The following is a 24,789-nucleotide window of genomic DNA, read 5'->3' as shown; positions in this document are numbered from 1 at the left end:
AAAAAAATATTTTAAAAGTCCCTGCCCTTTCCAGCTCCTACCGTCTCAGCCCTGGGAGTGTAAAGTGCTACAGATTGTTAGTAAGTGTTTGAGCAAAACCAAGAAAGCCAATCTGAGCATTGACATGGAAGAAAGCACCACCACATATCTCCAAAGAAACGGCCGCGTGTCTCAGGGGAGCACAAACACCCATCCCCAGGAAACAGGACAGCTTCTGCCACTGTCGCCCTTGGGAGCTGTACAAAGAAATCCCAGGACTCCCCCTGCCCTCCTGGCCACCCTCTGTTTACACCTTCCGCGTAAATGCCCACTGTTTACATCCAAAACTCAGACACAAAACAACCACCTTAGGAAAATAAATAGTGATAAGAAATAAATGTTACGTGAGGCGAATTTATTCACATGGGGCTCCACAGGCCACTTTGTGGTCAGCTGGGAGGGACGCTTTTGCCCTACCACGACTCCAGTGGGGAGCCGGGCTACGCAAACATGGAAATCTTCCAAGAGCCTCGCTGGTCCCCAGGGCTCAGAGGGTGGCAGAGTGGAGAACAAAGGTGACCGCAGCCACCCCGGCCCCACAGGCAGCCTGGCTCGGGCTGGGCAGGAGAGCAGCTCGGCTGGAGGCGGAGGGGGAAGTGCCCAGGAGGCTGATGACATCACCACCCAGTCCTTGAAAGATGAGCTGTTCTCGCCACCACTACAGCTCTGGCCTCTGGGCTCCAAGGAGGGGTGGGGACGGTGGGGACATCAGGCTGCCTCGCAGTACCCAGGGAGTGACTGAAGTGCCCATGCTGCTTGCTCCGGAGAAGGTGGGTGCCGGGAAGGGGCTGGTCCAGCCGCCTCACCTTTGCTGGGAGGACAAGCTGTCCCAGCCTAGAGGGAAGGAGGGCAGGCAGCGGGGAGAAGTTTCCCTCTGGTCCTGGGGAGTTGGGAAAAGTTCCCTTCCTTCCGGAGGGGAGGTCGACAGGCAACGGGAAGAAGGGTTCCCAGCAGGGGGAATCGCCCTGTTTGTCTGTTGTAGGTTTCTCTTCTCTGAATCAAGGTGACAGACAGGCTTGTGTGTGTCCAGTGTGTGAGGGATTTCATGATTGGATTTTCACATACTTTGGGTGGACACCTTGGAGTAAGGCAGCGAGGCGTGGTGCAGCAGGGACGGGTGCTGGGTGGAGGTGCCAGAACCTGGCTTTTCACTCACAGCCGTGCCACTCGTTGGCCCTGTGTGACCCTGGACAAGCTACTCAACCTCTCTGAGCCTCAGTTTCTCTGTCTGCAAAGCAACCTGCTTGCTGGCTCCCTGGGGATGGCAGGATTAAATCAGAAGCAGGCAGGAGGGGTTAGTGAATACTGGCTGATGTGCCTCCAGGAGGCAGGTGGTGGTGACTATCTCAGAAGGACTTAGCGACCCTCTTCCCACGGTCCTCGCTGACCGGGATAGGGGGGCAGGATGGTGCAGGGGTTCCGAGCACCGGCTTTGCATCCAGCCCAGGTTGGAGTTCCAGTTCTGCTCTCACCCAGTGAGTGACGTTTTTGGGCGAGTTATTTTGTCCCTGTCTCCCGAGCTGTAAAGAAGACCTGGTAATTCCTCTTTGTGGAGAGACAGAGGTAGGCTCTTGCCTGTGGAGCACCACGTGTGTCATAGACACTAAATAAATGGCAGCCGTGGTTCGAGTTGCTGAAGAGTAGGTCGCTTCCGCAGCCTGGGTGGAGGTGGACAGTAGGTGTTGCTGTTCCGGGCAGGTCAGAATGTGCCTCACTGAGTCACAGGCCGCCTGTGGCTCCCCAGCCTACAGGAAGTGGGAACTCTGGCACGGGTGTGGGGTGATGGGGGGCTCCCCAGCCAACCCCATCCCTAATTCTGTTTCTGAGTGGGAGAAGGGCTTAGGTGTCGGGGGACTGGTGAGCGACCCCAGAGGACATTGCTAACATCCCCTGCCCCAGGTTCTCTGGAGAAAAACCTGTGCTGTGTCCTTCAAGCCCTGGCAGCAGCAAGAGACATTCCACAGTTGTGAGCCCCATAAGCTTAGAGGAAGCATTTCCTCTTTCCCCTGCTTGGGGAAAGACAGCCAGGAGTAGGCGTCTGTGGATGAAAAAGAGGAAGCATGTGTGCTGTCCCCACAGGCAGGACCCCAGGCCTCATCCCAGCTCTCCCTGCAACCCTGCACTCCAAGCCTCTCACTGCACAGAGGAAACTGAGTCTCAGAGTGGGGACACAACCTCAGCCAGCCCTCCACTCAGTGTCCAGGGAAATCCCTCAACCTCTTTGGGGTTCAGTCTCTTTGGGATTCCCTCCCTTGCAAACAGGAGGAGGTTCCCATGGCTGGGCCTGCACAGTGGGTCTGAGGACTTTGAATTTGGTCGTTGCTTGCCAGTGGGATCCAACATGGAAATATTAGGTTGGTGCAAAAGTTGTTGCGGTTCTTGCCATTAGAAGTAACGCCAAAAATCGCAATGACTTTTGCACCAACCTAATAACTGTGCCACGTGGTCTCTAACACAGTGACTGACTCAGTAACAAGTTCAAGGGCTCTAGGGATAAAATTAGGGCGGCCCCCTCACCTGTGCTGCTTGTGGTCAGGGAGGGGCCCACCTGGGTGGAGAGGGGGGAGCCCTGCAGACTTGCCCGATATTGTAGTCTATTTGAGCTGCTAAAAGAAATACTTTAGACTGGGTAATTTATTGAAAAACAGACATTTACTGCTCACAGTGCTGGAGGCTGGTGAGCCCGAGATCAAGGCACTGGCAGATTGGGTGTCTGGTGAGGACCTAGTCCTCATAGATGGCATCTTCTACGCATCCTCATATGGTGGAAGGGTGAACACGCTCTCCCAGGCCTCTTTTAAAGAGCACCAGTTCCATTCACGAGGAGGGGGACCTCATGATCTAATGACCCCCCAGAAGCCTCACCTCTTAATATCACCACCTTGGGGACTAAGTCTCAACAGGTGAATTCTGGAGGGACACAGGCATTCAGATCATAGCACCAGGAGACTCTAGTTTTCAGAATGAAAGCAGAGGCCTCATCTCTCCTCTCAAGCTGCCTCTTCTGCACTCAAAATGATGCCTAGCCCAACATGGGTCAGTGTTTGCTGAAATGCTGAATGGTTAAATGAATAAATAAATATTGCTCATATAGCAGGCAATAATAAAGCACACAGGATCTATCACTAAGTGAATGAAGCCGCTCTGAAAAGGCATATGCTGTATGATTTCAACTATATGTGACATTCTGGAAAAGGCAAAACTATGAAGACGGTAAAAAATAAAAAAATCAATGGTTGCCAGTAATTAGAGGGAGGGAGGAGAGAGCTGGAGGAGAAAACCAAAGGACTTTTAGGACAGTGAAACTTCTGTATGATACTATAATGGTAGATACATGTCATTATGCATTTGTCCAAACCCACAGAATGTCCATCACCAAGAGCGAACCCTGATGAAAACTATGGACTTTGGGTGATGATGATGTGTCAATGCAGGTTCATCAATTACAACAAATTGACTGCTCTTGTGGGGGATGTGAGTAACGGGGGAGGCTATGCATGTGTGGGTGCAGGGGATATACGGGAAGTCTCCATACTTTCTGCTCAATTTTGCTGTGAATCTAAAACTGCTCTTAAAAAAAGAAAAAGGCACACAGGGCAGGTCTGCATGTTGCTTTGAGGATTCAGAAGGCACTTAGGACAATTACAGTACCTCAGGGTCATGAGGCAAACCATCAGACCTGCCAAGACTTAAGGCCCCAAGTACATCACTTCTGACATCCACTCGGTCCCGGAATCCCCTCTTAGTGTGCATGCCTCCAAGAATGGGGAGCTCACTACTTTGCAAGGCAACCCGTTCCATCTCAGGAGAGTTCTACTGTTTAAAAGCTTTTCCTCCAACTATCCCCCACTGAGCAATGGGCCCACTTTTGTTTCCTTGGGGTTTGTACCATTCTAGTCCTGTTGCTTCTCTCTGAGCTAAATGTCTACAGCTACTGAATCTGCCCTCCATGAAAAGTGTTAAATACTCAATTCCTCCTCTAAGTTCCTCTGGTTTTCCTGGGGACCTAAGGCTCTGCTTCCCCAAAACACCCACTCCAGGGTTTCTTTCAAGAACAAACCTAAGACGTGAAGTATTTCTTCGACTCTTTCATCACTGATGGCTCTGGAGGATTCTGGAGGCTAGAAACATTCCAAAAAAGTCATCACAGCATAAAGCAGGGTGGAACAAACACAGCTCTGGATTTGAATTCCACCCCTATCACTTACCTACCAGGAAAGTTCTCTGAGCCTCGGTTTCTTCTCCTGTACAATGGGGATCATCATTACTGTTTCTGAGGACCACTGGGAGGCTGACCTCTGATTGTGCTGATGTAGTGAAAGCGGGTGTCAGGCACACTGCAGGAGCTCAGGTACCAGACGGATGGTCTACAGAGGCAGGAGTGAGGGTCTGGGACGGTCACAGAGATTGCATTTGCCTTGCAGTAAGGCCACAGCCACTCGAGGGTGTCCAGAAAAAAGCCCTCTCTGACATGCACACACTCCTATGTCCAGGCAATGAGCCTGCGGGCACTGATAGCAAGAGTCCTTCTCACGCTTCTCTTCAGGGCTCAAACTTTAGATTCACTCTGGCCTGTCCCATCCCATTCACTGCCAACCCCTCTGACCCTCTCTGATCTGTGCCACCGGTGAAGGGCAGTGGTGGTGGGGGGAGGCAGGGGGCACAGAGAAGTGGCCCAGCTGAGCGGCATCTGGAAATGAGCAGTGCCTGCGGGGACGTCCGTGGGGTGTTGTGACCTGCACAGCACCAGGCTCCAGCACAGCCCCGTCGCTTCTGTGGTTGCTATCATGGTCATGAGGTTGCTTCTCCTCTTCCCTGCAGGTTTCCTAAGGGGTCACACGCCAGTGGCCGGGGTGGTCTGCTGGAGAAAGACTAAATTTTATTGTACATTAGAAGCACCTGCAGGCTGGTCACCCATGTAGGTGCTAGGGCCCTGCTCTGGGGACTGTGATTTGAGGTCTGGGTACTATTCACCGAAATGACAGACTGTGGCAAGTCTCAGTCAATCGAGGTCTACTGAGTTGATAAGCTTCAAATGACGTTTATCGAGAGTTTGAGGGTGCACCTGGGAAAAACACAAACCATAGAAAATATGTGTGCCCTATGCCCTCCGAAGAGGTTTTCCTGAGGCTTAATATTGTAAATCAAAGAGAAACTGACTGAGGCAGGTCTCAATTATTTTTAAAGTTTGTTTTGCCAAGGTTAAGGACACACCCAGGAAAGAGAGACACAAAATCACAGGAAACATCTCCGGCCCATGATTCTTTCAAAGAAGGGGCTTCACTATTTAAAGGGAAAAGAGCAGGCGGTAGCGGAAAGAGGGAGGAAAAAGAGGGGAAGGTAGCATAAAGAAGCAAGCAGTAGCACCCCTTTGAGCCTCTTCATTCACTTCACTGAATGCACATTTTTCATGTGAAAGAAGCAGGTGGAGGGATCATCAATTCGCCATTCACCTGGTGCTCAGTCAATAAAATAATCACAGGGCTGGGCACTGCAGCTCACGCCTGTAATCCCAGTAGTTTAGGAGGCCAAGGTGGGTGGATTACCTGAGGTCAAGAATTCAAGACCACCCTGTCCAACATGGTGAAACCCTGTCTCTACTAAAAATACAAAAATTAGCCAGGCATGAGAAGCTGAGGCAGGAGAATCATTTGAACCCAGGAGGCAGAGGCTGCAGGGAGCTGAGATCGCACCGCTGCACTCCAGCCTGGGCGACAGAGCAAGACTCTACCTCAAATTATCATAATCATAATCATAATCATAGCGTATAGGAAGCCGTCAGATATGCACTCGCCTCAGGTGAGCAGAGGGATGACTTTTGGTTCTATCCTTTGTCCCATACCTGTGAAGCTAAGCTGTTAATTTACATCATAAGGGTGAAATACAACACAGCTGCTTGAAGGTAAAGATCTCAGGGCCCACAAGGAATTTCCCTGCGAGCAAAATGAGAGGGAGGGAAGTCTTATCCACTTAGACACAAAACGGGAGGCAGGTTGCACGACCCAGCTCCCAGCTGGACTTTTCCCTTTGGCTTAGTGAGTTTGGGGTCCCGGGATTTTAATTTTATTTTTCTTTCGCATTTTTACACATGTGCTTGAAGTGGAGAAAGTATGTAGAAGAGGAGGTTAGGCAGAAGGAGGACTAATCTCATCTTGCCCTTGCCTTGTTTTCGTGCTGTACCTGGGGACATCAGCACCATCAGTGTGAATCTAACAGATTTGAGTGTGAGGAGCTAGGCTTGGATTGCGGACCTCAAGTTACAATTAATGTGTCCTTGTTTTGTGGTAAGATCCACATCCTGAATGGTTTCACCCAACAAAGAACATTTGTGGTGGTAGTCATGGGGAGATATGCGAGGGCTTTTCTTTTCTGTGGAGGTCTGGCTAACGTCTAAGCTTGTGAGATTACAGCTGTCGTTAGGAAGAAGGATGACAATATTGCTTGACTCAGTCTCCAGGCTTAACTTTCCCTTTGGCATAAAGCGTTTGGGGGTCCCAAGATTTCTGTTACAGTACCCAAGGACTGGCTAATATCTCTGGGGATTTCAAAACAGATGAGCCACACTTTGAAACAAGCTGCCTTAGCAAATGATCTGTCCTGGACCCAAAAGCCACTCTCCTCGGGCCCTTCGTCCGAGTCCCACCAGCCAAGAGACTTGGGGTCCCCACACTTGTTCCTCACTCTCTGGCACCTGTGCTTGTGTGCCAGCTACCTCAGGAAAGGATAGAAACCCTCCCCGCTCCAAGTTGTTAGCAAATTGAACATCTCCGCAAAAATGTAAATGGACAGATTGTGAAATGCACACAGCTCACAGCTAGCTCCCTTCAAGGTAGATTTGGGTCCAAACATTTCTGGAAGCATCAGGCCGTGCCCTGCCTCCCCTACCAAACAGGAAGCCCCTTCGGGGAAAAGACTGGGCCTCTCCTTCAGCCCCTAGCATCCAGGCTCATGTTTGGCACCTGCTGTGCTCTGAGAGTGCAGGGGATCACTCCCTGACCACAGAGGGAGGCTCTCTGGGGTTCTCCCAGAGCCTCGGAGATTGTACCTTATGCATGCACAACTGCACCTGGGGAACATCCCCCCAACTCTGGAGCCCACTGGCCAGTTGGCAAAGTGAGAGGTGAGAGAATGGACCTCTTGGGTCTTCTCTGAACAGAAAGATTCAGACAGCAATGGCTAGAACACAAGAACAGGACAGGGGAGGCAGAAGAGGGCCTGCGCCCCTGAAACAGGTGTGCTCACACACGGGCTAGGGCCTGCAGATGAGGGGTCTGGTGCTGATCATTTGTGACAGCCAAAAATAGTGAACACTGGGGGGACTCCTCAAATGAACTGTAGCTTGAGCACGTTAGGGAGATGGACTCTGTGAAGATGATTCCTCTCTCCACCCACTTCCCTTCTCCCTCCTGCCCCCGCTCCTCCTAGTTCAGAAGCCAAGCACAGGGACTGAATCCCTCTCTGCTCCTCCCCTGCTGTGTGGCCTAGGGCAAGGCATGTGGTCTCTGGGATCCTTCGTTCCTTCAGCTAAAAATAATAGTAGAATTGGTAACTACCTATGAAAACCGGGAACTCCCTGCGGAGGCTGGTGCATTACAGGGCAGTCCTACTCTGAAACACTGTGAGACCATTGAAAAGCGAGGTGGGTCAACAGATTATTAAATGCAAGGAAGTGAGGACACAGCCGGCGGTGCATTTGGGGTGCTTCTGCAGGCATCCTTATACATGGATATATGCACATCTGCTCCCAAAAGCTCAGAAGATGTCTGGAAAGCAACAGGAGACACCAGTGAGCCTGGCTGTCTCTGGGGGCGACGGGCAGGGACAGGACCTGGAGGGAGACTTACCCCTCACTGTATTCTGTTTTGCACTCTGAAATGTTACCATGAGGATGCATATCTCTTTGCAAAAATGTGTATTTAAAAAGCAAAACAAACTTGAATAGAAATAAACAACTTGAAAATTTTAGAAAACACTGTTACTCAAAAGGAAGACCATCAAAGAGACGGATCATCAAAACTGAAATTACAGATATTTGAGAAATGACTAACTATAAGAACACTGCTTACCAAACTTATGGGATGCAGCCAAAGCCATAGTCAGGGGAGGATTCACGCCTTTAAAATTTTAAATTATTAAGCCGAAAAAATTGCAAAAAAATGTTCAATTCAATAAACCAGATAATAATGACCCTAAAAAAAAGAAGAAAGAAAAGAATTACAAAAACAAAATGACAAGTTAGAAAGATAAAAAGCAGTATCAGTAGGTCATCTAAGGATGGCTCTTTGAAGAGCAGACAGGAGAAGGGCAATCCCAGGAAGTGCTATGTGCTATGCAGAGAATTAGAATAAGTTGATGGACAGAGATCAATGGGTGGCTGCTAGCTTGGGTGGTAAACAGTAGCCTGCAGCCAAAGTGGGGCACAGCGATGCAGCCTTTACTGGGAGAATGCCTGGGAAGCAAGATTTGCCTGGGTGGGGATTTCCATCAGCACCCCCAGAAAGGCCTCCTTTCCACCCTGGACCCCACTTCTTTAGTGGGTTTTGCTAGTGATCCTTTGTCTCTCAACAGCAGGCACCTCATCTATAAAAAGGTAGGATAACAGTTGCTAAGCCCCCTCCCCCATTCCATGGCCCCTGCCTGCTTCATACCCTTTATAGGAGCTCAGTCTGAGCCCACAGCCCAAACAGGCTCACCGATGTGCTAGTTATTTCACCACCAGTATTTTTTTAGCAGTTAATATTCAGAAATTGGCACCAACTGGCCCGATTGTTCAACGGCCCTGGGTTAGGTTACTAGGCCAATAACTTGCGGAGTAACCCAGGGCAGGTCACTGACCTCTCCGAACCTCTCCTTTCTCACCTGTATGATAAAGACTACTGCTGTGCCAATGCAATAGGACTGTGTTTGAAAGTACCCAGATTGTGCCCAGACTCAAGAAGCTGGTTTATTCCTTCTTCCCTTAACCATTTGCTGAGAGACTGCTCAGGGCTCCCCTCAGCTCAGACATCTTTCCCCACAGGGAGCTGAAAGCCTGGTGGGAGAGACAGGCAGAGACCCAGGTGGTTCTAACATAGCTCTCTAAATTTGTAACCCCAAGTATTATCCCCAGAGGACCCTGGGACAGTCACACTAATGATTTGTCCCTAAACCTCCAGGGTCAGGAGCCATGTGGCAGGATCTCAGCTCTTCTTCTTCCTGGGCCTCTGTGTGGACCACCCAAACCACACACACACACACACACACACGTGTACACACGCAAGCTGCGTCTTTGCTGCCTGCATGTCCCAACACCAGCTTATGACACATCTACAATGTCTGATGTGTCATTGTGGGCAGGTTTCAAGTTGGAGGACCTAGACCCAGGTAAAGTAGAGGATCTGCCTAAATGAGGGAGGGCGTGCAGTGGAAAGAAAGGGCAGGGGAGACTGCCCAGTGCCATGGATGTATGCTCGAGCTCCAGGGCACCCTTGACCCCCCAAATGATCACAAGTATCCCCCCAATAAACCTGCCAAGTAAGTATTGTGTCTCCACCTGACAGTTGAGGAAATGCTCCCTAGAGGTGAGACAGAACTAGTTAGAGACTGGGCTGGCTCTGGAGCCTGGCCTGTGTCTTCCCATCACATCCTGTGTCCCTGCATAAGCAAAGGTCTAGAGGTGGGAACTCCCAAAGCTGCTCAGGCAGGGCCAGGGGAGACCAGTGGGGCAGGGAGGGGATAGGAGGGGAAGGAGGAGCTGGGGCTGGAGAGGTGGGTAGGAGCCTGAGTCCCTGGCCTGGGCCTCCCCATGGTAGGCAGTGATCCAAAAGCCCCAGCCAGAGCCCTCTGCCCGGTGATGGGGGTGCCCTGCTTGTCCCCACACTCCCTGCTCTCCAGTCCTCCCCAGTCCTCATGTTTTCCATGAGGATGAGTAGCAGCCGCAGGGACTTTCCTTGCAAGTGGCCTGGGCCATATCTTCCGGGAGTCTGTTTAGACTGGGGTGTGTGTGGCTGACGGGGTGGAGGTGAGGGCACCCAGGGTCATCACTTGACAGAACAATCTGGGGATTTGGGGGAAAGTGGAGGCGACTGTCATGCGTGAGACAGGATGGGAACCAACAGGAAGGATTCCTGAGTGTCAGAGATGATCACACTGGATCCTCACAACAGCCCTCCTGCCAGGGGCAATGCTCCTTATCCCACAAGCGAGGACCTGGGCTCCGACAGGAGGCCACGCACTTACAGTTCCACCCTTAGTGACCGGCAGAGCTGGGATTTGAACACCCTTGGTGAGACTCCCTTGTCCAGGCTCCTTCATTGCATAGCAGGTTTGCCGGAGTCGGGGTTGCCTTAGGGCACATCCAGGAAATGTCTCTGAATCCCCAAATGTGGTTTGAGTCCTAGTACCTCCTCTCTCCAGCCTCCAAACCCTCACCTATGCAATGGTGCCTTGCCCAGCTCACAGGGTATGAAAAGGGGTGAGACGAGACAGTGTCCCCTAAATACATCTGACAGCACTTTTGAATGGAAATGAGAAAAAGAAAATACTATAAGCATCCAGATTGACTGGAGGTTGGGGAGTTGGTGGGGACAGGGATAGGCAATCCATAAAGCAAGAAAAATCAGGCTGGGTTCAGGTTTTTCTGCAGTAGCGAATGCATCAGAGCCATCGGGGGGCGGGGGCAGCTGTAGACTGAGAGAGAGCCAGTGTGATGCTGAATGGTTCTTCACAAGAGAAGGCAGCAGAAAGACAGGCTCAAATGTGAGAGGGTGCCCAGAAAATGCCATGCCTGCAGCTTCATGAAAAAAACACTCAAAGAGATAACCCAGCCAGCAGAGATGTGAATCAAAGTGAAGATTGGAGACTGGAGAATGGTTTGTCTCTGTCCTTGTCCTTTGTTTCATGGGGACACCAAATTATGGAACCAGGCTGCATTTTGTGAGAATGAGTGGATTTTGCAGCCCAGGAGAAAATCCCATCTTCCCAGAGCTTCTCTCCACTGGCTCCCAGCTGGTTGCTTCTTTTCAGGTTATTAGAAGCCCTCTGATTCTACCTGCTCAGGAAGGGTGGTTGGGTACTATGGGCCATCATTAAACAAACAGTTCATAAATAGTTTAAACATTTCATTTTAAATTCAAACATGATTGTGCGTTTCTTTACCAGCTTTTATGTAAGCAAAACCTTTCCTTTAAGCACGAATTGGCTGATTATCTTTCTTACATAAATAAACCCATAATTCATTCCAAACACTTGGCTTATTTAAATATTTTTATTGCCAAAGCAATATATGTTCTTCATAGAAAACGTGGATACTGTGACAAACAGTAAAGAAAACCCAAAAGCATCCTACGATCTCATGCTCAAAGACAACCACTGCCAGTCATCATTTGGTATTTTGCCTTCTCAACTTTTGAACCTTGTTGTATATACAATTTGGTTACCCAGATTTTTGTTCCCTTAACATGTTATCAGAAATATTCTCGCATTTTTGGTGAACTCTTAGAAGTATCCTTTTGTCATGTTGGCTTGACATTTATTGAATGGATATAAGATCATGTATTTAACCAGTTCCCTGGTCCTAAACATCTAAGTTGTTTCCTGTGACCCTCCTTCTACATGATGAGGGACATCTCTATGCATAAAGCTTTTCCTGTCCTTTTGATTATTTTCAAAAATGCCAAACAAAAAACAGGGAGAGGATTGAAGGTTCTGGGTTTGCGTCACTGAATTATCCAAAAATTAAATGATCTAGAGACAGATTTGGGAGCCACTAAACCCTCTCCTCCTGGCTGACCTATTCAGATAAAACACTGGAAGCTGCCATCTGCTTTCCTCTCTGTCTGTAACTGGCTCATTACATATTTGCAAACCAGATTACTTTTATGTTGTCTTGGCTACAGGAGTTTCTGCAGGAATCAGGAACAGGCAGCAAAGACAGGTCCTTGGAGACAGAGGAGCTGGCATCTTATCAGATGCAATTTCTTATTAATAGTCATCCCTAACATTGATTGGACACCTACTAATAATCAATCCCATCTTACAGATAAGGAAACTGAGACTCAGAGAGGTTAAGGGTGCTGCGGTAAGCACAGACACAGAGCTGTGACTCCCGTTCTCCCTGCGTCAGCTCCTGGGCAGTGAGAGTGGGAGGGTGAGCCACTGTGGTGTGCCCTCTGCCAGGCACCGGCCTGCAGGTCAGACTCATAGGGGCCAAGCAGAGCATCTGGGAGGATTTTGTTTCCGGCTCCAAAAGTGAAATACCAAGGAAAGTAGGCAAGCTCATGCATGTCAGAATCCTCAACCTCAGCTCAGGAAGTAGGAATTTTCCACCTTTGTTAGCAGCACAGATGACAAACCCCAGGGCCCTACATAGAGCCTGTGCCTCAGTCAGGGTCTGCAAAGGCCTCATTGCCCCAGGCAAGGTTGCAAGACCCCTCCTACCAACTGAGCTACAAATCACAGTTCCTGGAGGGTAGGCATTTACATAACCGGGAACAGAACTCTTTTGTACCTCCTACCTCCCTGCAAGAAGTAGGCCAGGCATGGTAGCTCATGCCAGTAAATCCAACATTTTGGGAGACCAATATAGGAGGGTCGCTTGAAGCCGGGAGTTGGAGGCAAGCCTGGGCAAGATCCCATCTTTAAAAAAAAATTTTAAATTAGCGAGCTGTGGTGGCAGGAGCTGTGGTCCCAGCTACCTGGGAGGATGAGGTGGGAGGATAGCTTGAACTCGGGAAGTCGAGGCTATAGTGAGTTGTAATTGTACCACTGCACTCCAACCTGGGCAACAGAGCAAGATCCTGTTTCAACAAAAGAAAAAGAGGAAAGAAGAGGAAGAAAGAAGAAGGAAGAGAAGAGGAAAAAAGAAGGAGAAGGAGAAGAAGGAGAAGGAGAAGAAGAAGGAGGAGGAGGAGGAGGAGACCCTAGGAGGAGGAAGAGGTGGAGGAGGAGGAGGAGGAGACCCTACAGCACTGTTTGGAGGATTATGGGAAAATTAGGCCCACGCATCTGATATACAGTCGGCACCTCCAGTAGCCGCACATCCTACAAATGTAAAATGTGTGTCTTGAACCAGAAAGCCCAAGGAGTGAGGGGCTGTGGCATTGAGTGGGGCAGCTCTACATAGTCCTAGGGCTTAAATCTATGGAATTTAAGTAATCGGGTCCAAACTCACCAGAAACATTGCCTAGACTTTACTTGCATACCTTTAGTGACAGAGAACTAACTACTGCCAACGGCAACTAACTCAGCTCAGCAAACATTTGGTGATCAGCTGCCCTTCCCCAGGACCAGAGATTCAGATAAGCAAACATCCTGTTCTGTGACTAAGGGGCTGATGGTGTGTGACAATCGAGATAGTGTGAGGAAAAAGGACAGCATGTGTGTGTCTGTGGCATACACAAGACACTGACACTGCAGTAAGTATACATAGGAAGTCACTACAATGGTGAGGCCCACATGGCACCAGAATGAACAGCTTTAAGAAAGCTAGTCATCACAGACGGTCACAGCTGGAAGGATTTTACAGAATAACCTACCTTATCACCCTCCTTTGCCCTAGAGATGGGGAAACTGAGGCTCAAAGAGCAAAAGCCACCTGCTCAAAGGCATATTGTTGAGTCTAATAATAATAATAGCAACAGCAGTAGCAACAGTGAAGGCAGCTGTCCTAGATGGACGCCTGCTCCATGCCAGTCCCCAGGCTAGGCATCTGGTGGCACTAGCTCATTTCACTTCTACAACAACTGGGTCCCCCGTCTTGCAGATGAGGAAGCCCAGGTTCAGAAAGGTGATGCTGGGGGCTGGGGGTCTATCCCAGATCTTGCCATCACCTCCTCACTCTTCCAGTAGTGCCAGCCCCAGGCTGACCTTTGGCCAGCCAGGGCACCTGTCTTGGGAGCCTCGAGGCAGGGACAGACCATGCATCCAGGAAGCTCCCAGGCTCTAAGGAGGCAGCCCTATAACTTCTGGGTGACCAAAAATCAGGGAGGAATCCCTAAGTCCCTTCTGAGCCCCAGTCTCCAGGCTCCTCCAGCCAGGTCTGCCTTACACACTTGACCACAATCAGCCCAGCTCTTTCTCGGTTCTTTTCATCTCCCTGGTGGTTTTGTATGTAGAGTCATCCAGGTTCCCCACTTACGAGCCTGTGAGATGGGATAAATCACTTCCCTTTGCTGAGCCTCGGTTCCTTCATCTGTAAATGGGTATAACAAGTTCCTCCAGGACAATCGTGAGGCTCAGGGAAAAGACTGTCGTGCAAACCCACCATGGCATGAGCTGTCGAGTGCAGTGCCCAGAGCCACTAAGGAATGCGTGCCACTCTGGGACTGTGGAAAGCGCAGAGGGGCAGGGTTGAGATGCTCGTGCATGACTTGGGGCAGGTCACCTCCCTCTCAGAAGTTTCGTTTCCTTATTTGTTAAGCTTGGACTAAAAATCTCTAAAAGGTGAGATTCTTCCAACTTCGTAGCATGTCTGTGGTCCTTGATGGTTTACAAAACGCTTTTGCACTTGAGACCCCTAAGTGCTGATTCTACCACATCCCCATCCACTTAATAGTGGGATGACCTTAGCCAAGGCTCTTTACCTAAACTTCCATAAGCCCCTCGCTGGAATTTGGACCTGTTTCGCTCCCACCCATCTTACAGGACAAGCGAAGCCCAAGGACATGAGAGCATTCTGAGCTGCATGCCAGGCCCTGCTCTGCCACTGATTTGCTGAGGCTGAGTTTCCCCATCTACAAAATGAGGACATAAAAATCCATCTAGAGCTGGGCATGGTGGCTCATGCCTGTAATCCCAGCACTTTGGGAGGCCAAGGCGGGCAGATCACTTGCGGTCAAGAGTTAGAGACCAGCCTGGCCAACATGGCGAAACCCCATCTCAACTAAAAATACAAAATATTAGCTCACGCCTCTAATCCCAGCTACTAGGGAGGCTGAGGCAGGAGAATTGCTTGAACCCAGGGGACGGAGGTTGCAGTGAATGAGCCAAGATCGTGCCTTTGCACTCCAGCCTGGGCAAAAGAGCGAGACTCTGTTTCAAAAAAAAAAACCAAAGCAAAAAAATCCATCTAGAGCGTTGTGGGGATTAAATGAGTTAATATCTGTTAAGTGCTTTGAACAGAGCTGGCACGGCCGGGCACGGTGGCTCACACCTATAACCACAGCACTTTGGGAGGCCGAGGCGTGTGGGATCACTTGACCCCAGGAGTTCAAGACCAGCCTGATCAACATGGCGAGACCCTGTCTCTACTAAAAATATAAAAATTAGCAGGGCATGGTAGCATGCTCCTATAATCCCAGCTACTCAGGAAGCTGAGGCAAGAGAATCCCTTGAATCCAGGAAGCGCAAGATTCAGTGAGCCAAGATTGCACCATTGCACTCCAGCCTGGGTGACAGAGCAAGACTCTGCCTCAAAAAAAAAAACCAAAAATCCCGTAAGAGAAATGGGGTTTTTTCTTATGAGAAAAATAAATATCTCCGGTGTTTCCTCTGACTGGCCCAGGGCCGCACAGCTCACAGGGGAGGAGTAGGGACCAGGACCTGGTACTTGGGCCCCTGCTGCTCTGTCCTATGCCTTTGGGGACTTCTGGACAAGGGTGGGCTTCTCTGGGCTGACAGAGGAGACAGAGGCAGTGGTGTGCTGGTAAATGGTTAACAACTGGCTCTCTGGAAAAAAATGCTCTAACTGTAGCAAAAAAAAAAAAGAGAGAGACTAGAACTGGCACACTGCAGATGATATATGCATTTGCTGTCAATATCAGCATCAGCATCATTACTTGTCCTTTCAACAAATATTTCCTGAGCCCCTGTCATAGACCAGGCCCAGTGCTAAGGGGTGGGGACACAGTGGAGGGAAGACAGAAAGTTAAGTGTGCTGTTTCCATAAAGTGCGCTGACAGCCATATAGGAGCAATGGGGCTGGGGTGTCTCTACAGCGACTGGGAGGTCCTCCTAGAGAAGGTGACATCAAGCAGGTTCTGAAGGATGACTAGGAGTTGGAAGGGCTCCTACCGTTTGTGGAGTGGGAGATGGTCCTAGGACCGTTCTGGCCGACCAGGCCTAGAGCCAGTTGTGACATTGGACTTGAAATTGGTCACTGCGAGAGTGTTTATACTATAGAAATTTGCAAATGCTACAGTTAAGGCATTTTTTCCAGAGAGCCTGTTGTTAACCATTTACCAGCACACCACTGCCTCTGTCTCCTCTGTCAGCCCAGGGAAGCCCACCCTTGTCCAGAAGTCCCCAAGGGCATAGGGCAGAGCAGCAGGAGCCCAAGTACCGGGTCCCAGTCCTCACCCCTCCCCGGCGAGCTGTGTGGCCCTGGGCAAGTCAGAGGAAACGCTAGGGGTATTTATTTTTAAAAGTGTCTATCAGGAGGCTACACCATGCCAGAGGTCAAAGGTGAGTGAGGCATGAGGCTGTCCCTCGAGCAGCTCAGGAGGAACTGGAGGAGGTTTCCTAGGCACAAGCTTATCCATACCGTGACACATAAACCCTGAAGTGTTTTAAATCAATTACAAAATGCAAAAATACAAGGAAGCTGACAGATCTTTGCTTCAGGAGAAGTGGAGGCTTGGGAACAAATGAGATCATCAAGGTCTTTTTGTCCATTTTCTAAGGAGTTGGGGTCACTGCCTGAGATCCTGCAGATCTGGAGGTACCAACATGAGACTCCGAGGGCCACCTCCTCTGCCCCTCTCACCCCACCCCCTTTAAGGCCCTCTCTGGAATCCATTCCTTTCCCTCCATCTCCCCAGACCTGGCTCAGGCCTCCATCGTGCCTCTGGTCTGATGCCTCAGCCTCCTCACTTCCTGCCTCCAGATTTTGCCAATCACCCCCACCTTAGGCCATGTCCAGGCATCCTGGCACAAAAGCCAAGATGAGATTTATACTTGAGAGCATATATGAGAGGGATGCCACTGAGGCTTCCTGGAGTGCATGGACACAGCCATGGCCTCAGGTCATCATCTCCCCCACCAAGTCTCCCACACCTCCTGTCCCCATCTTGGGCATACCTCCCACTACCTAGGAGACTCCTGAGGACAGGGACCATCTGTCCTTCACCACTATATCCCCCTATAAGGAGAGATGATGCAGTGAGGTGCCGAGGTTCAAATCCCAACTCCACCCGTCACCAGCTGTGTGACTCTAGACAAGTCACCTCACTGCCCTATTCCTCCAATTTTTATAAAATTGGGATAGTACTAGTGCCTCCATCTAAAATGGATGTAGATTACATGATTTCATGGAAAGTGCTTAGAACATTGCTTGGCATTTATAGTAAGCCTCCAAAAACTGAACCTATTATTATTCCCTGGTTGCTGGCCCAGAGTAAGCACTCATAAATTTGTTGAATGAATGCAACCTAAACAGGGAAATGCTCTGTAAATGCTGGTGCAAGCTTGTCAGCTTCGTTGTCGTCATCAACATTGCCCTGATGCTGTTCGTGGTGGGTGTCCTGTCTAGAGCCCTGCTGGCTGTAGAGCACCAATGTGGGCACAGTCCTAGGCCCCTGCTCAAGTAGAGTATGTGAGGACTCAGGAGACATCAACAGACATTCACAGTATTTACACTGGGACCATGGAACCAGTGTGGTTGAGTAGACACCTGGAGGACAGAGTTCTGAGTTTATTTGGGAAGGGTTGCTGGGGAGAATCAGCTGTCTGGAAAGGCTTCCTGGAGGAAGAGGATTTTCTAGAGGTGCTTGAGTGTTTGGCGCAAGGGGGCTTGTGGGGAACTGGAGTGTCCTAGTGTTTACACCAGCAAGGAAGAGGTTGGGATAAGGACAAAGGACATTGGGACAGACAGAAAGCCTGAGTCTAGAAGGATGGGGCCAAGGTCACTGGAGAGGAGTGAGAGGAAGGATTAAGGACCATTGAGTGGGTCATAGGGGTTGAGAGTGAGGGCTCTGTGTAGGAAAAGCGGTTTCCCACTCAATACTTTCAACCCCTCTGTGGTTAAATGTGTGGGTTTATTTCCTCAGAAATTGTCTTACAATTCCATTCAATTCTGACATTATCTGCCCGTTGGCAGCACAGACTCCACAGGATAAGAGCTCAGTCCCACAAGACTGTCCCCACTTCAGAACCCATCGCAAGTTTCAAATGGCCTCACTTGTGACCAACCAGCTTTAAGGCAAGGGTTCCCACAACCCCCTGCACAGGTTCAGTAATTTGCTAGGATGGCCCACAGCATCAGGGAAAAATTTACTTACATGACTGACTTGTAATAACAGATGACAGTCAGCCACAGTCAGATGGAAGAGAGGCATAGACCCACACATGCGGCAGAGGCCTGGAGCTTCCGTGCTGTCTCTGGGGACAGCACCACCTCATCACCTCCCTGTGTTCACCAGCCTGGAAGCTCTTCCAATCCTGTCTTTTAGGGATTTTGATGGAGGCTTCATCATATAGGCATGATGGATAATAAATTCAATCTCCAGCCCCTCTTCCCTTCCTGGAGATGCAGGGGTGAAAGTTCCAAGCTTCATATCATGGCCTAGTCTTTCTGATGACAGCCCCCATCCTGAGCCTATCCAGCCACCACCAAGAGTCACCTCATTAGAACAAAAGATGCTTCTATCATCTAGAAATGTCAAGGGATTTAGGAGCTCAGCATCAGGAACTGGTGTCAAAGACCAAATATGTATTTTCTATTATATCACGATATCACAGGCTGTGAGAAGAATGTAATCAATGGTCAAACTCCAGAGCTGCATGCTCTCCAATATGGCAGTGACCAGCCACATGCAGTCACCGAGCATTTGAAAGGTGGCTGCTTCAAACTGGTATGCTGAGTGAAGAGTTAGCAGGAAAAAATAATAATGTAAAATAACTCAATGACTTTTTGTATCGATTACATATTAAAATAATGTTTTGGATATATTTGATTATACCAAATATACAACCAAAATTGATTTCACCTGTGTCTTTTTACTTTTTTAATGTGGCTACTAGAAAATTTGAAGTTACTTCTGTGGCTAACTTTGTAGCTCCATTGGACATCACCAACTGCTCTGGGCTATGGAAAATTCTGTAGAACAAACAACTGGAAGTTGGAAGAAAAGACAGTAAGAGATAGCAGGGAAGGCTGTAGGTGAAAAGAAACTTAAGAGGCCTATCAAACAACCCAATGTGTAAAGCCATTTGCATTCTGATTCAAGAAAATCAGCTGTGAAAAAATAGCATGGAATTTATATGATTGAAAATTGTAATACTTCCTGGATAGTTGATGCTATTAAGGAATTAATGTCAGTTTTTTCGAGATGTGATAATGGTTGTCTGGTGATGCTTCCTGAAATAAGATTCCTTAGCTTTTAGAGAAGCATAATGAAATATTTATATATGAAATGACAGACATGCAAGTTTTACTTCAAATATTACAGGAGGGGTAGGGTAGGTTTGGGCATAGAGAAAAAGATTGGCTGCGAGTTGGTAATTACTGAAGCTGGGTGAAGTATGTGGAGTTTCACTATGCTAGTCTATCTACTTGTAGGTATATTCCAAATTTTCCATAATAAAAAGTCAAAAACAAAAAACTAACCACCATCCCCACCTGAGGTTCTGGCCCAGACTGCTTATTTCAAATCCCAACTCTAGTCTTGCTAGCTGTGCCTCTGTTCGCTCATCTGCAAAATGGGAATGATAGTATTAGTCCCTACATCGCAGGGGTTTATCTGTAATGTGCTTAAAAATGTGGAAACAAGATAAATGAAATGAAGATACGTTTCAGGCACTTAGCACACTGTCACGATGCTCCCAATGCCCTGTTCCAGGGAGGTTATCCTTATTTACCAAGCAGTTAAGTCACCTGCCCTAGGTCATCCAGTCAGTGGAGGCAAAGCCAAGACATGTCCCGAGTTCGTCTGACTTCTGAGTTCAGGCATGACCTGAATGTTCTTGCCTCGGGCTCAGGGCTCAACGTTTCCTGTCTTCTCTGTGTCTCCAGTCTTGAAAGATTCTGGCCTGTTTCCCTGCAGATCACCTCTAAGGAACATGCTTCTCTCCTGCTCCTTTCTAGAAAAGGCATAACAGTGGCAGAACCAGGAACTCTAGAATTCTGAAGGTTGACTCCCTCAATCCCAAGGGGCTCTACCTCCCGAGCGGAATTGGATAGAGGACAAAGGTCACGCGGCTAGGGTGAGGCTTTGAGATGGGCAAGATTGAGCAGGACTGACAGATCAGAGCCAGGACCCAGGATCTTCAGAAGCCACAGGGAGTGAAGCAGGGGGCAGCCTCCTTTGTGCCACACCCAGTGAAGGGGAACTTGCTAAGACAGATTTGTTCCTCCCATCTCCAGAAGAGCCTTTTGATGCCAGTGGGTGAGGAGCTGAACCTCTGCAAATTCAGTGTGCTGATCCCATTGCCTCTGCTTGCATGACTCTCAGGATGGGGAGTTCACTGCATGCCCCTCTTTAAGGACATTATGGTTGTACAAAGGTCTCCAGAATCATCTGTTACAACCCCTCATTCTCCCAATGAGGAAATTAAAGCCCAGAGATGACGAGGCATTTACACAAGGGCACACCTGGTCCTGGGCCTATGATCCCTAGACAATACTCCTTCCACCTCTTTGCTATAGAGTCTCAGACAAGGGAGGGATCTTGGCTGGCTGAGAAATCAGGGAAGGCTTCTTAGAGGAGGTGAGATTGGAGGTGGCCCTTGAAGGGTAGCACTAAGATGTCGCTTGATATCCTAATTTTTTTTGCCCTGCCCATGTCTGTGCCTGTGCTGCCATGTCACACTAAGCAGAGTAAAATGAAGGAAGGAAGGGATGAAAGGGGCAATAAAGCGACTCCCAGGAGCTGAAAGGGCAATAGTATAGGTCCCTTCAGTACCTAGGGTATGTTGTGGGAAGCCCTTAGACCCCAGATATTACCCTGTGCAGATAGGGATAAAACTCCACCTGTCCCAACTCAGTACTCTCCCCGGCTCCTCTGGCCTGCTTGCTGGGCAGGGCCCAAACCAGTTCAAGATTCCTTTTTCTCTGTGACCGACCAGTTAGGTTCTCTGTTTACTGTGTCTCCTCCTCCTTGTTTTGTATACCGAGCTGGGTGGGAAGAAGGTCACAGCCCAGGCTTGCACGTGGTGGAGGAGCGGGGCCAGTAGCTGGTTAGGCAGAGATCCTGCCCACCGCCCTCCGCTCCCACCCCAGCGGGGCCTGTGCCATCCCCAGGACACCGGAGACTGCCAGGGGGCTGGAGAGGCTGCGGGAGAAACAGCCTTCCTGGACACACCCAGCTAGTGCTCACTTCCCAGCCTGGGCTGTTGCTTAGGAATTGCTTTTCTGAGAAACACACCCTCTTCCAGACCTGCAGCCTTCTTATGTGGTTTTTGGTTTTGCTTTCTGGTGAGGGTTTCTATTTTTTCCTGGTATACATGAATGGCATACAGGAAAGTGGAATGGGGACCATTAAAGGCCATTGCATTGAAGTTTTGATGTAAGCTCCCCACTCTCCACCCCCAATACCCCTCTGCCTCGGGCTGGGGTATGAGGTCTTGCTTTTGACAACCAGACAATATTAGCACACGCTCTGTCTTCCACCTGCGATGGGGCACTGTAGGACGATTTTAAAAAGCAAAGTGGCAGGCTGGGCGCAGTGGCTCACACCTGTAATCCCAGCACTTTGGGAGGCTGAGGCGGGTGGATCACCTGAGGTTGGGAGTTTGAGACCAGCCTGACCATCATGGAGAAACCCCGTCTCCACTAAAAATACAAATTAGCCAGGCGTGTTGGTGCGTGCCTGTCATCCCAGCTACTCAGGAGGCTGAGGCAGGAGAATTGCTTGAACCTGGGAGCCAGAGGTTGCAGTGAGCCGAGACTGCGCCATTGCACTCCAGCCTGGGCAACAAACGTGAGAGAGACTTGGTCTCAGAAAAACAGCAAAGTGGCTGAATACCAAGATTGTAGGAACTAGGTTCAGCCAAACTGGCTGTGTGTCCTGGTAGAATGCCTATCCTCTGTCTCTGGGCCTCCATGCCCATCTCTGTAACATGAGGGATTCTGATGAAATAATGCCCAAGAGCCCTTCCCATACTAATACTCCAGGATTCTGTAACGTTAACTTGGCAAGAACTCCAATGGTGGAAAAAAGACGGAGGGAGGAATATGTCCAGTCTAATAACCCTATGCTCAAGTCAGAGGGCTCCTCGGCAGTGTCCCCCAGGGCTACAGCCCTGGCCCCAGACCCTGAGACCCTCTAACCTGGGTCAAACCCGTGAAAGCCACTCCAGCAAGAGACAGGCAAAGCCTGGGCTCTTGCTCCAGGCCAGCATTGTCTTGCTGTGTGGCTGTAGACATTGTATCACCTCTCCAGGGCCTCAGTTTTCCCCTCTGCAAAAGATAGGGTGGGGTAGGTTGGGCATTTTCTTCTTAATTAACTACCAGGACTCTTTCCTCCAATAAAATTGTGGTGGAAACCGGATATCACACAAAGAGAAAGGAAACACTGGCATTTCTGGAGTGTTTGAAGCGTGTGAAGGATTGTTTAAGAGCCTTGCAATCATTAATGTACTTTGTGCTCACATCAGCCCCACAAAGTAGGTGCTAGTATTATCCCTATTTGACAGATGAAGAAATTGAGGCCCTGAGGAGTTAAGCCACTTGTCCAAGGTAAAAATTGGGAGCTGGGCTTCTGATAGGGAGTGGACCTCAGTCATGAAACCACAAGACTCGTGTAGTTCCAACCCCCTGGGGACATCTCCAGGCACTTGACCCATGCTCTTCCAACATTCACGTATGCACGCACATACACACACACGTGTGCACACACAAACACATGTATGCATGCACAAACACACATATACACCCACCAACACAAACACACATGTGCACAAACACACACACGTGTGCACACAAACACACACATACACAAATGCACACACACACGTGCACACTGTGGCTACTCCTCTGCAACCTGCTGGGCAAACTTGGCTTAAGCCCCAAATCAAAGGTGACTGGCGAGAATGCGAGACGGATTTCTGGAGATGGGAAACTCTGCGCCATCAAATTGTCTCAGGGACGGAACACCCATCAGAGACCTGGGGGAGAGAAGAGACACGGAGGGCCCTGCCAATTTTGCTGACCTATGCTGCTGACTCCCCAGTAGCCCCCCAGTCCTGTGGGCAGCTGAGCCCGGGTCCAAGCTGTCCTCTGCACAGGGCTTGTTCCCTGGAGGGCTATAAGTCACAGCATCCCCTCCAGGATAGCCAGTCCTGTGAACCCGCTCAATCCCTCACTATTCCTTGGGGCCTGTCCTGGGAGATGGGAGAGTTGCCTGGACCCCTTCTTGGGACTCGCAGTGACAGGGACATGGCTCACTTGCTCAAATCCTTTGTGGGAGGGGAAGCACACAGGCGAGCAGGTGCTGGGGCTGGGGCAACCACTTTTGGGCTCTGGCCCTACAGTACCGTCTAGGGGTGTGTTACAATTAATGCTCTTTTAGCAGTTGCCATCCACCAACGGCTAAGTGTTACACCCTGCCCTCTTGGTACCCGGGTCCTTGTCTGGCATCCAGGAAGAATCAGGTCACATGGACTTGAAGGATGGTGAATGAAGAGTCTTTATTGAGTGATAGAGGTGGCTGTCAGTGGGATGAGGAGCTGGAAAGGGGATGGAGTGGGAAGGTAATCTTCCAGATGGCTGAACTCTTCTCCAACTGTCCAGCTGCCTCTTCCACATTCAAACACTTCTTCTCTTCTCTCCTTCTCTGCCATGCTGCTCTGCTCCTCTGCCGATGGAGTTTGGAGTTTTTATGGGTATAGGATGGGTGGCATGGCAGGCCAGGCCAGGGTGGTTTTGGCAAAAGCAACACTCAGGTGGGAAAACAGGAATGTGAAATTCTCATTTAAGGCCGTGGACCCAGGCTTGCTGGTGAGGCCTTTGCCAGAGAACTGTCCTCCTCTACCCAGTATTTCCCTGCCTCCTGTCCATATCACCTGCACCAAGAACCTCGCTGGGTGGGAGCCAATCCAGAGCCAGAGAAAGGACTTGACACTTGGCCTCAGGCAGACCCAGGCTTGAATCCTGGCCCTGACTCTGATGAGCAGAGTGACCTCAACTATCTCAGGTTGCCTCACTGCCTCTGCTTTCCCATCTGGAACATGGGAATAGTGATGCATCAGCCACTCAGTGCAGTGTTGAGGCTGGAACAGGCGGGGCACACTGTAAGCTCCATTTCCCTTGGCCTCCACCCAGCAACTATGTCTGCTGGGTAGAAGAGGAGAAATAAGGATCACATCCTGCCCTGTACCAGTCAATCAACAACCATTTATTAAACACCTATTATGTGTCAGGCACTTGACAGAGAAATGAAATAACAACACAAGCAACTCTTATAGCTGTGCCCTATAATAAATGTTATAGAAGCAGGAGGTGGGTAGTGGTGGAAGAGAGCCTCCTGCTTGCAGGAGGATATCAGTCAGAGAAACAGAACCAATTGGAGACACAGATTAAAAGATGTATTGCAAGGAATTGGCTTATGTGATTGTAGGGATGACTAGGCAAGTCAGAAGTCCCTTGGGAAAGCTGCCCAGAAGGGCATGCCAGAACACTCAGCCTTGGACCGAAGCTCCTGCCCGCAAGCTGAATTTCTTCTTCTTCCAGGAAATCTCAGATCTGCTCTGAAGTCCTTTCAACTGACTGAATGAGGCCCATGCAGGGAGTCGAAGACAAGCTTCCTTAGTGAAAGCCAGCTGGCTGTGGGCTGTCACCACACAGACAAACTGCTTCACAGCAATACTGAGATTAGCATGAAATGGAATAACCGGGGC

At 49.6% G+C, this 24,789-nt stretch overlaps 1 protein-coding gene across 5 annotated transcripts in view; it reads left to right on the top strand.

Moving 5' to 3' along the window:
* Positions 1-625: 625 nt before the first annotated feature.
* LOC117071446 (B1 bradykinin receptor) overlaps positions 626-24,789 on the top strand; it is a 59,084-nt gene continuing 34,920 nt past the window's right edge. For 2 of the 5 annotated variants that reach the window (XR_004432300.1, XM_033191421.1), the window contains exon 1: positions 658-809. The gene's annotated coding sequence lies outside the window, so the exon portion shown is untranslated. Of the gene's footprint in view, positions 810-3,403; positions 3,514-24,789 lie in introns of all 5 variants that reach the window. The other 3 variants (XM_033191423.1, XM_033191425.1, XM_033191422.1) reach the window with 3 other exon arrangements.

The sequence above is a fragment of the Trachypithecus francoisi genome, unplaced genomic scaffold, assembly GCF_009764315.1.
Source record: "Trachypithecus francoisi isolate TF-2019V2 unplaced genomic scaffold, Tfra_2.0 Lachesis_group3, whole genome shotgun sequence".
Lineage (NCBI taxonomy): Eukaryota > Metazoa > Chordata > Mammalia > Primates > Cercopithecidae > Trachypithecus > Trachypithecus francoisi.
Note: the sequence above shows the minus strand (reverse complement) of the source record. Positions and strands in the feature narration are given on the sequence as shown.